Here is a 10032-nt window from a genome sequence, read left to right on the forward strand (position 1 = left end):
GTGAAGCATAACTCCTATTATTTCTAATAGCTACTACAAACTAACGAACTACTGGCTTGCATGACTGTTACCGTATTTTTTGCCCTATAGGATGCACCGTCCCATAAGGTGCACCTAGTTTTTTGGGAAAATTTATCCCCCCCAGGGGAGCTTCCCAGCCCGAGCTTTCCCCGACCCCAGCCCCCAGAAAAGGCAACTCTCCGCAAGCCGCGGGAGCCCAGCGCAGGGCTCCCGCGCCTTGCGGAGAGCTGTGCAAAGTCTGGAGAGCGAGAGGGGTCGGTGCGCACCGACCCCTCTTGCTCTCCAGGCTTCAGTGAAAGCCTGCATTCACCCCATAGGACGCACACACATTTCCCCTTCATTTTTGGAGGGGGAAAAGTGCGTCCTACGGGGCGAAAAATATGGTACATCTCCCTCTCAGCCATCTAGTCACTACATAGATAAGACTCTCTCCACACAGAGAGTCAGGCAGTCACTCAGGAGCGGAAGAGCAGAAGAGCAGTTTCTGCCCCCTCCTTTCTCAAAACATCAGATCAGGAGATTCTGTCAATGGGAGGGGTGAAAATATCCACACTCACAGGGCGGCAGTGAGCAAGCCAAATGAATGAATCACTTCCATGGGGAAGTAAATGTGGAAGTCCTAACTGAATAAATATGCAAATGCTATTTAAAGATGTTTAAATTTACAGATATAAGCCATTCATTAATTTGGAAGTGTTAAATACTAAGGGAGGGGGAAGTATATCTACACTTCTACAGAGTTGGGAAAACACCATTTACACCACGAGATATTATAAATACTTGTCTGGCATTTCATTATGCTGCCCAGCCAAAAGAAAGCCCTGAATGGTGCTTGCCATTGCAAAATTGTTCAAAAGCAGGGGAGCTCAGACTTGTGGGAGCAGAAGCACTTTCTTCAAGACAAAACTACCATTGGATACAACCTAAATCTTGGAACACTTGCAGAGTTTTTAGAATGTTGGGAATTTAGAAAGAAGCACAGAGCGAAGAAACACCTTTGTCTGCCCCAGCTGCAAGAAAACATGTCTCTTCCATATTGGTCTCTACAGCCACAAGCAGGCACTGAAACCTTCCAACAACAGTTTGACTTCACCCTGAAAGGTGCACTCTTTTATTGCTTCCTGAGACAGACGGATGCCAACCACAGCAAGACAAATCCAAGAATAGGTATCTTATTAAGCAATTTTAATGGCATGGTGAAACAAAGACAGATTGCTGTAGCACAGTTTTTGGCAACCTAGTGCCCTTCAGATGGTTTGCACTGCAACTCCCATCAGCCCCAGCCAGCAGGGATGTTGGGGGGGGGAGCCCAAGAGCCGAGCAGCTGCCAGCCCAAGGGTGACATCAGCAGAAAATGAGTGCAGTGTCATTTGCTGTTGCAAATCAGGAGGAGGACACAATCAATGGCACACAGTCTGTTTGTATCCGATACTGAATGGTATGTTCCAGTGCTAGGTTCAAATGAAATAGACACCAGCAACCAGCACACGCAGTGAGAAAACAGGCAGTGCAACTATTAATAAATGGGCACAACTGAAGCTGAGCCTATTAAGCCAGTACAGCTGTGCAGCAATAATTCCTTGCTGTAAAATGCATAGGGAGAAAAGGAGAAAGAAATAATAATAATAATAATAATAATAATAATAATAATAATAATAATAATAATTAGATGTATACCCTGCCCATCTAGCTGGATTTTCCCAGCCACTCTGGGTGGCTTCCAGCAAAATATTTAAAAATAATAAAACGTCAAACATTAAAAACTTCCCGATATAGAGCTGCCTTCAGATGTCTTCTAAAAGTTGTATAGTTCTTTATCTCCTTGATGGGAGGGTGTTCCACAGGGAGGGCGCCACTGTCAAGAAGGCCCTCTGTCTGGTTCCCTGTAACTTCACTTCTTGCAGTGAGGGAACCACCAGAAGGCCCTCAGCGCTGGACCTCAGCGGAACGATGGGGGGTGGAGACGCTCCTTCAGGTATACTGGGCCGAGGCCGTTTAGGGCTTTAAAGGTCAGCACCAACACTTTGAATTGTGCCCGGAAATGTACTGGGAGCCAATGTAGGTCTTTCAAGACCAGTGTTATGTGGCCTCGGCGGCTGCTCCCAGTCTAGCTGCCGCATTCTGGATTTGTTGTAGTTTCCGGGTCACCTTCAAAGGTAGCCCCACGTTGAGCGCATTGCAGTAGTCCAAGCAGGAGATACCTGGTTCATGCACCACTCACTTCAAGACACATACCCTCCCCAGACCTGCCCTGCACCCTCCTGAAGTTTCTTTGCCGGGGCGAAAGGCACCCTTGCACTCTTATAATGCTTTGAAGGTCGGTACCAGCACTTTGAATTGTGCTCAGAAACGTACTTGGGAGGACTGCCAGGAACAGAGCTGCACACAGTGAGGTGGTGATAAGGCCCAAGGAAGCCCTGCTGACTTGATTCAGGGCTGGCCGCAGCCTTTGTTACCCAGGCAAGAGCCCACTTCTGGGTTGCCTAACTCAGCCGCAGCTCTTCAGGCACATATGGTATATGTTGGCCCCGCTTAAGGTGCGATAGGGACGCGGGTGGCGCTGTGGGTTAAACCACAGAGCCTAGGACTTGCCGATCAGAAGGCCGGCGGTTTGAATCCCCGCAACTGGGTGACCTCCCGTTGCTCGGTCCCAGCTCCTGCCAACCTAGCAGTTCAAAGGCATGTCAAAGTGCAAGTAGATAAATAGGTACCGCTCCGGCGGGAAGGTAAACGGCGTTTCTGTGCACTGCTCTGGTTCACCAGAAGCGGCTTAGTCATGCTGGCCACATGACCCGGAAACTGTACGCCGGCTCCCTTGGCAAAAAAGTGAGATGAGCGCCGCAACCCGAGTCATCCGCGACGGGACCTAATAGTCAGGGGTCCCTTTACCTTTACTTTTGAGGTGCGATAAACTTCCTGTTTCTCATCGCCTGTTTGGGACTGCAAAAAGAAGCCCCGTCCTCCAAGCCCATACTGTGGCACTTGAGGTCTGGTTTAGGCAAGTAATACAGGCTTGGCTACAGACGCTCCCTAGCTTCTTGGAGGAAAAGGTGGTGCATAAACGTAATACCTAAAATAAACAATAAATTAACCAGAGTTTTAAAAAGTTGGGAATAGTTGCATTAGGCTGGGCCCTAGCTTCCTGCCTCCAGCCTGCTGTAGGATTCGCCCAGCATCAAACTGCATGAAGTTGCCTTATTCTGAGTCAAGCCATTGGCGTATCTGGCCCAGTGTTGACTGGAAGCAGTTCTCCAGGGTCTCAAGTGAGGTCAGACAGGTCCCCAGGGGTGTGTACTTTAACTCTGCTTTTGAGCTCTAACATCCCCACCTCACTGTAATGCATGCCCTGTGCTCAAAACATGTGCATTAAGATGTCTCTGCCTGATGCGAAGCCTCAAGCAAGGACGCTTGGCGTACCTGTGGCTGTGTAGCAAAACTGCCACCTACCGACCAGTAGTCAGAATTGCTTGCAAAAAGCAACGGCTGATCACTGAAGAATTGGTGCTTTTGAATTCTGGTGCTGGAGGAGACTCTTGAGAGTCGCATGGACTGCAAGAAGATCAAACCTATCCATTCTTAAGGAAATCAGCCCTGAGTGCTCACTGGAAGGACAGATCATGAAGCTGAGGCTCCAATACTTTGGCCACCTCATGAGAAGAGAAGACTCCCTGGAAAAGACCCTGATGTTGGGAAAGATGGAGGGCACAAGGAGAAGAGGACGACAGAGGACAAGATGGTTGGACAGTGTTCTCGAAGCTACCAGCATGAGTTTGACTAAACTGCGGGAGGCAGTGGAAGACAGGAATGCCTGGAGTGCTCTGGTCCATGGGTCACGAAGAGTCGGACACAACTAAACGACTAAACGACAACAAAAATACACTGCAGGGCTATTACACTTTTATCAAGCCAGACAGATGGTTGCAAAATAGCGGGCAAGCTTTCCAGTTTGCCAGAACTCTTCATCACATTAGGTGTTAAGCAAAACACTGGCTGAAGGGTGAGTTGGTTCAGGGAGGGAAGCTGGCTGATGTTGATGGAGTCTGCACTTAGTCACAGTTTAAGGATGGATTCTGTCACTGGCAGCTTTATCCGTTGCTTTGAAGAAGTTGGGCTTGAGTCAGGGCCAGCCCACCCATGAGACAAAGTAAGGAGACTGCCTCAGGCGGAAGGATCCACAGGGACAGCAGATCCGGCCTCCAAGGAATGTGTTGTTTTCTGCTGCCGCCGCAGTAGCAGTAACAGCTGTGGGATTCTCCTTGGGGACCGGATCTGCAGTGTCCTCAGCAGACCTCCCAACCCCCAGTGCAGCCCCTTGGCGAACAGGAGGTGCTGCTGGCCCCCTCCCCACTTTGTTCCCACCCACTCTCTGCTCACTCCTTCTTCCCTGGTGGGGGTTGCTTCAGGTGCCAAAATGTCTTGGGCCAGCCCTAGTTTCAGCAAACCTATCCAAAGAGCATGCTTTAGCTGCGGCTGCCCAGAAGAAACATCTGGCTTGCCACAGGTACCAACCTCCTGAGCAAATGGGACAGAGGATTAGGTGAATCAATGAGTCCCATCCTGCCCACCTGTTACTAGTAGCAAGTATTCACCTGAATAGTTGTTTAACTGGAAAAATAATTGTGGGTAGGAAACAGGCAAGTCAGTCTAGTATTGGCAGTGTTTTATTCTTGGGGCGGGGGTGAAAGTTTCTGGGTTTCTAGATCTAACTACAAGTCACATCACTGCCCTGGAAAACTCTTCCACTAAATTACTATTATCTTCTAGACCAGGGCTGGAGAACCTAAGGCTCTCCAGATTTTGCTGGACTCCTAGTCCCATCATCCCTGCATTAGCGAAAAGAAATACCTGGGCCACTGTAGGTCCCATGCTTCAGAGCAAATGGCACAAAGGTTGGTGGGAGTTGTAGTCCTGTAACATCTGGAGTGCCACAGGTTCCTCACCGGAGTTTTAATGGTTATGTGCACCACAAAATGCCCATTTTGCAGAAGAAAAACTGATGATGCTCAGAACCTCTCCCCCCCAAACAGGCAAAATACCTACCTCGACCCACAAAGCAAATGAAATATAGGCCCCCAAAAGCAGGCAACCCTTAATGAAACAAGCACCACCCTGATTTCTCAATTTAAAATAAGACACTACTGCTAAAAGATTCAAATTTGCACTTCCAGGTGCCACTTTTTTAAAATAATAATGATAATGTAGCAGCTTTATACAGTTCGAGTGATGCCCTTTCAGCTAATTGTATTGGTCCCCAGAGAGTAAGACAGCAGCCAGCATCTTAGTGAAGGTACAAAAGCTCAAGGCTAAATCCAAAAGGACAAGAAAAGTATGAAAACGCTGAAAATTGAAAGGTTGAAATGATCTCCCCAGAGGAACAACGGCAACTCAGTTTGATGATACTTTGAACTCAGGACACCGTCCTCAAAAGAACTATCTGAGAACCTTCTAGAACTCACTAGTACAAGCCCTGATCCTGTGCAAAGAAGCTGATGAACCAAAACAATAACGGGAAAGAACATTACGAAGTGATCGCCCTGAACTTCCCTATCCCCACCCCAAACACGCAGAACTTTGAAAATGCCTGTTTAGAAAGAAGCCAGTGTTCTAAGCAACATCCTCTTAAAACCTCTGTGTCCTAGTGACATGGTGGCGCCTCAGCCCAGGATCCCTTTCTCAAAAGTACACAACGTGACCTGCTGCCACATCACATCCCGCTGCCGGCAAAGAGCGAGCCCTGTGCCTTGAGCTACATCTTTTCTGCAACAGAGCAAGAATAAGCTGTTACATTAACTGGCACTGCTACCATTTCAGCCTTGAACTCTGGTCATGTTTCTTGCTTGTCTCAGTGGAGGATAGAGGATACGTGAGTCTGCCTGGGAACTGTGAAACTTGCATTTGTTGCTCTGGCCACTTTTGTGCCAGGGACTGGCAGGGCGCTTGACGAGGGTGCGCCAGGGGAAGGGGGCCTGGAGTCTGACTCGGGAGAGGGGTGCAGTGGTTTGTGTGGGCCTGTGCCAGTCAGGGGGCAAGAATCAGAGGCGGGGAAGCTTCAGAGCTGAAGGAAGAGGCAGGCCAGGCAAGTGAAAGGCCGGGTGCTTCCCCATGCTCTCCTGCACCACTGGCTCCCAGGACCAGGAGAGGAGTGAAGCAGGAAGAGCAGGGGAGGCTTCCATGCAGGCATAGTCTCCAGCTACATGCGTGCAGGCCACTGGGGAAAGGTACATCAACTGGTGGAGAGGAACTGTGTTATTTCTGTCAGTGAAGGTGCTGTGTGCATTCCTTTGGCTGGGAAGTACCCTTGCCATTCTGCCACTAGCATGTGGCCCTCAGAAGGTTCCTGGAAAGGTATGTGCCCCTTGAGCTGCAATGTTCAAGAGAGCTGGGAAATGCAAATTACGCTTGCCAAGTGATCCTATGTATCGTCTCCTGGTGGTCTTGTTTGCTGAAGCTACAGCTGTTCTCCCTCCAGCATATGTCAGAAAGGAGGTCATTTCGATTTCCATCAAGTTGTTGGTCAGGGTAGCCCCTACTCCACTTAAGCTTCTCTTGCTAAATGTTCTTTGGCTTTCTGCATCTGCAAAAGAGGGAGTGTGATGACTGTCACCTCTCGCATTGACTATGCACAAAGATTATACAGATTACGAGGCCCCTCGACTCAGGACTCCTGGCAAGGCTTCACTAGATGACTTGAGTTTCTGGGAACTTGCCTCGCCACTGGCTGCAGCTGCAATTTCCAGCGTGAAGCTGTGAATTCTCATGCTCAGCCGTATTGTGTTACAGGAGGGCAAAGCCTGTTTGTGAGTGTCAAGCCATTTAAGGTTGCCCTTATTTCACTGTCAAGACAGCAGGCTGTCCAAAACATCTTTTTAAAAAGAGAGCTTAAAATACTAGTTCAGTTCATACAAAATATGAATTGAAATTGAAGGGTTTTTTAAAAAATACTGATAAATTATGGTTGCATAAATTTGACTAAATCATTATGAAGGAAAAAAGCAAAATAATCTCTCCTTTAAAAGGGGGGGGGGAATCTTAGAAAAAAAATTCACCATTCACCATCATTCAGGTGTCTGGTTCAGCAAACCGACAAGTCTTGAGAATGGGGATTCTCAAGATGGAGCCCCAGAATATAGAGATTGCTGTTTTGCTTTCCCTTCTATAGAAAGAATTGCCAAAATAAATGAAGCTGTTCCACCCATCTGGGGCACACAATGGCCCACTTGGGATGCTAACCCAGAGCTCAGTGTGAGCTGTAAGATACTTCTGATCTCCTCTTGCATTTCTGTATGATCATACTCCTAAGACCTTTCTCCCTCTCTGGGATAGGTAAGAACCCTGGGGTTGGACCCTTCGTTACAGACACATTAGCAAACCAGCTGCCATTATAAAAATATAATCACTTGATGGATCAAAACAGCACTTGGCTCGTCACAATAGATACCCAGAGGCTTTTGGAAAGCACACTGGCTAATGGAGTGTTACAAGTGGCACGTAAGAGCAATTGATATACAGTATATTGTAAGAGCTAAAGCTATGGTTTTCCCAATAGTGATGTATGGAAGTGAGAGCTGGACCATAAAGAAGGCTGACTGCCAAAGAATTGATGCGTTTGAATTATGGTGCTGGAGGAGACTCTTGAGAGTCCCATGGACTGCAAGAAGATCAAACCTATCCATTCTTAAGGAAATCAGCCCTGAGTGCTCACTGGAAGGACAGATCATGAAGCTGAGGCTCCAATACTTTGGCCACCTCATGAGAAGAGAAGACTCCCTGGAAAAGACCCTGATGTTGGGAAAGATGGAGGGCACAAGGAGAAGGGGACAACAGAGGACGAGATGGTTGGACAGTGTTCTCGAAGATACAAACATGAGTTTGACCAAGCTGCGGGAGGCAGTGGAAGACAGGAGTGCCTGGCGTGCTCTGGTCCATGGGATCACAAAGAGTCGGACACGACTAAACGACTAAACAACAACAACAACATATTGTAAGAGAGACTTCTCTTTCAGAGCAGACAAATCAAAGACACACTTCAAAGCCCTACTGGTTTCAACGGGCCAAAAGTATGCACATGCCAAAATCTCAATGAAATCAACAGTAACGCAAGAGTGCTTTTAAGGATGGGAAGTTGTCCTGGGAGGATGACATATTGAAGACCTCCCTCACCCCACAGAGATACTTCTGGTTGTAGCAGCATAATCTTCCATGGGTGTCTCTCCTCCACTGCTGGTGTTCCTACAGCAGTGAAGGAGGTGGGCGGGGGGGGGGGGGACAACGACAACGACATGCCAATAGTGAATGATGGGATGCTTTGGGTCAGCCTTGGACAAAGGAAGGAAACAGCATCAGTCTTGGAGTAGGCATACTATTTCCTCAGCAGCTGCTCCTCAGCCAGTGAAAATTTGGAAGGCTGTGAGAAGCAGAGAGGCTACACGCCAGTTCCTCTGCGCACCTGCTGTGCAAGATTGTGCTTCTGGGTAGTATTGGCCTTTCAGATGATGAGGATCTTCAAGCAAGGCCGAAAAACAGCAATCTGTAGAAAGCCCAAAGCCTCCTCATTTAAATTGCTGCCTTCTGTATGCTCCTACTTTTTGATAGCTCTAGCACAAGGGTCAGCAAGGTTTATCTTGCTTGGGCCGGATCGGTCCCATGGAGATCCCTTTGTGGGCCGGATCGCACATGTGTGCCTGCAATTTCCGGCGCCTGTGCAGATGCAATTTCCGGCACCGCAGAAGTGAGTATCCGTGCTGCGCTGGTTTAGCGCAGCACGCAAGCGGGCCGCTCGGTTCAAGGGCGGCTCGTGGGCCGGTCAAACGACCTCTGTGGGCCGCTTCTGACCCATGGACCTTAGGTTTGCTGACCCCTGCTCTAGCATATGCAGCTCTCGATGTAAAAATCATTTTTAAAACATTCTTCAAGTTATTGTGGACCATCATCAGAAATCCCGATTCCTATTAATAAACACTGTCATCTAGTGGCAAATAGGTGTACCAAGAGCTGTGCTTTGACTAGCCAGTCGTCAAAGTTGATATCAGAGACGAAGGCTGGGGTCAAGTAAATCAATACTTGGGTAGCACCTTGCAGTCCTCCCTGCAATTAAAATGCTGAATACAAAATGTGCTTTTAGCTCTCGGAGCTCATCAAGCAAGGCTTCGCTATGTTTCTGAGGTCAAAAGGAATTTGCGACTTGAGCTATACAGCTCTGCTGGGCTTGCGAAAGCCATGATCATATGAGAACTTGGTCTTTTCCAGTTGAGGTCACTGGTTATAAAGGATTCAGTGTCCAAATAGCAGGCTATTAAATCTATCTTCAAGGAGGATACCACAGGAGTTCAGGGTTCATGGGACAAAGGGTGCAATCTAACTCCGATAATCAAGGCGAGTCATACATCGCTTTCAGCAAGATAATACAACCAGCAGTGGCAGAGAATGCAAGATGGTGGCAGCTAGCAAGTTACCAGGACATCTGTCTAGCCCTTTTTCCACCATAGCAGTAGTGTCACCTAGTTTCCTGCAGATGTTCTGGGCTGAGGCTCAAACTTAACCATAACCTGCTCCCAAATGTGAAAGCAGCACGTGCCATCTTATAGGTAACATCCACACCATATATTTAAGAGTGTGGCTGCCATGAAATAATCCTGAGAATTTTTCTATCATAAAGCTGCAAGTCCCAGTACCCTTAAACAGTAGTTGCCAGGATTACATGGGATAAGTGCTTTAAATGTATAGCATGGATGTGACCATAATCAATGAATGTTCCTGGGGCTACTGATTTCAATCTAGAAAGGGGGGGGGGAGATTATAAACTCACACCAGGCAGTCAGCTTCTCAGATCATTTATCATTATTCCAAGGTTACTCACGACAGGACATTGCCCTCTCTATGCTATTTCCTGACCTTCCTCAGCAATAACCATCACTACCCTTCATTTAGCCACCCCTAATACTTCAGATGGGCCATGAATTGCAACCAATGCACTCGTTTTGTCAATTGCAGCAGTTTAGAATGCTTGTATGT

This window comes from Podarcis raffonei, chromosome 5, assembly GCF_027172205.1.
Source record: "Podarcis raffonei isolate rPodRaf1 chromosome 5, rPodRaf1.pri, whole genome shotgun sequence".
NCBI lineage: Eukaryota > Metazoa > Chordata > Lepidosauria > Squamata > Lacertidae > Podarcis > Podarcis raffonei.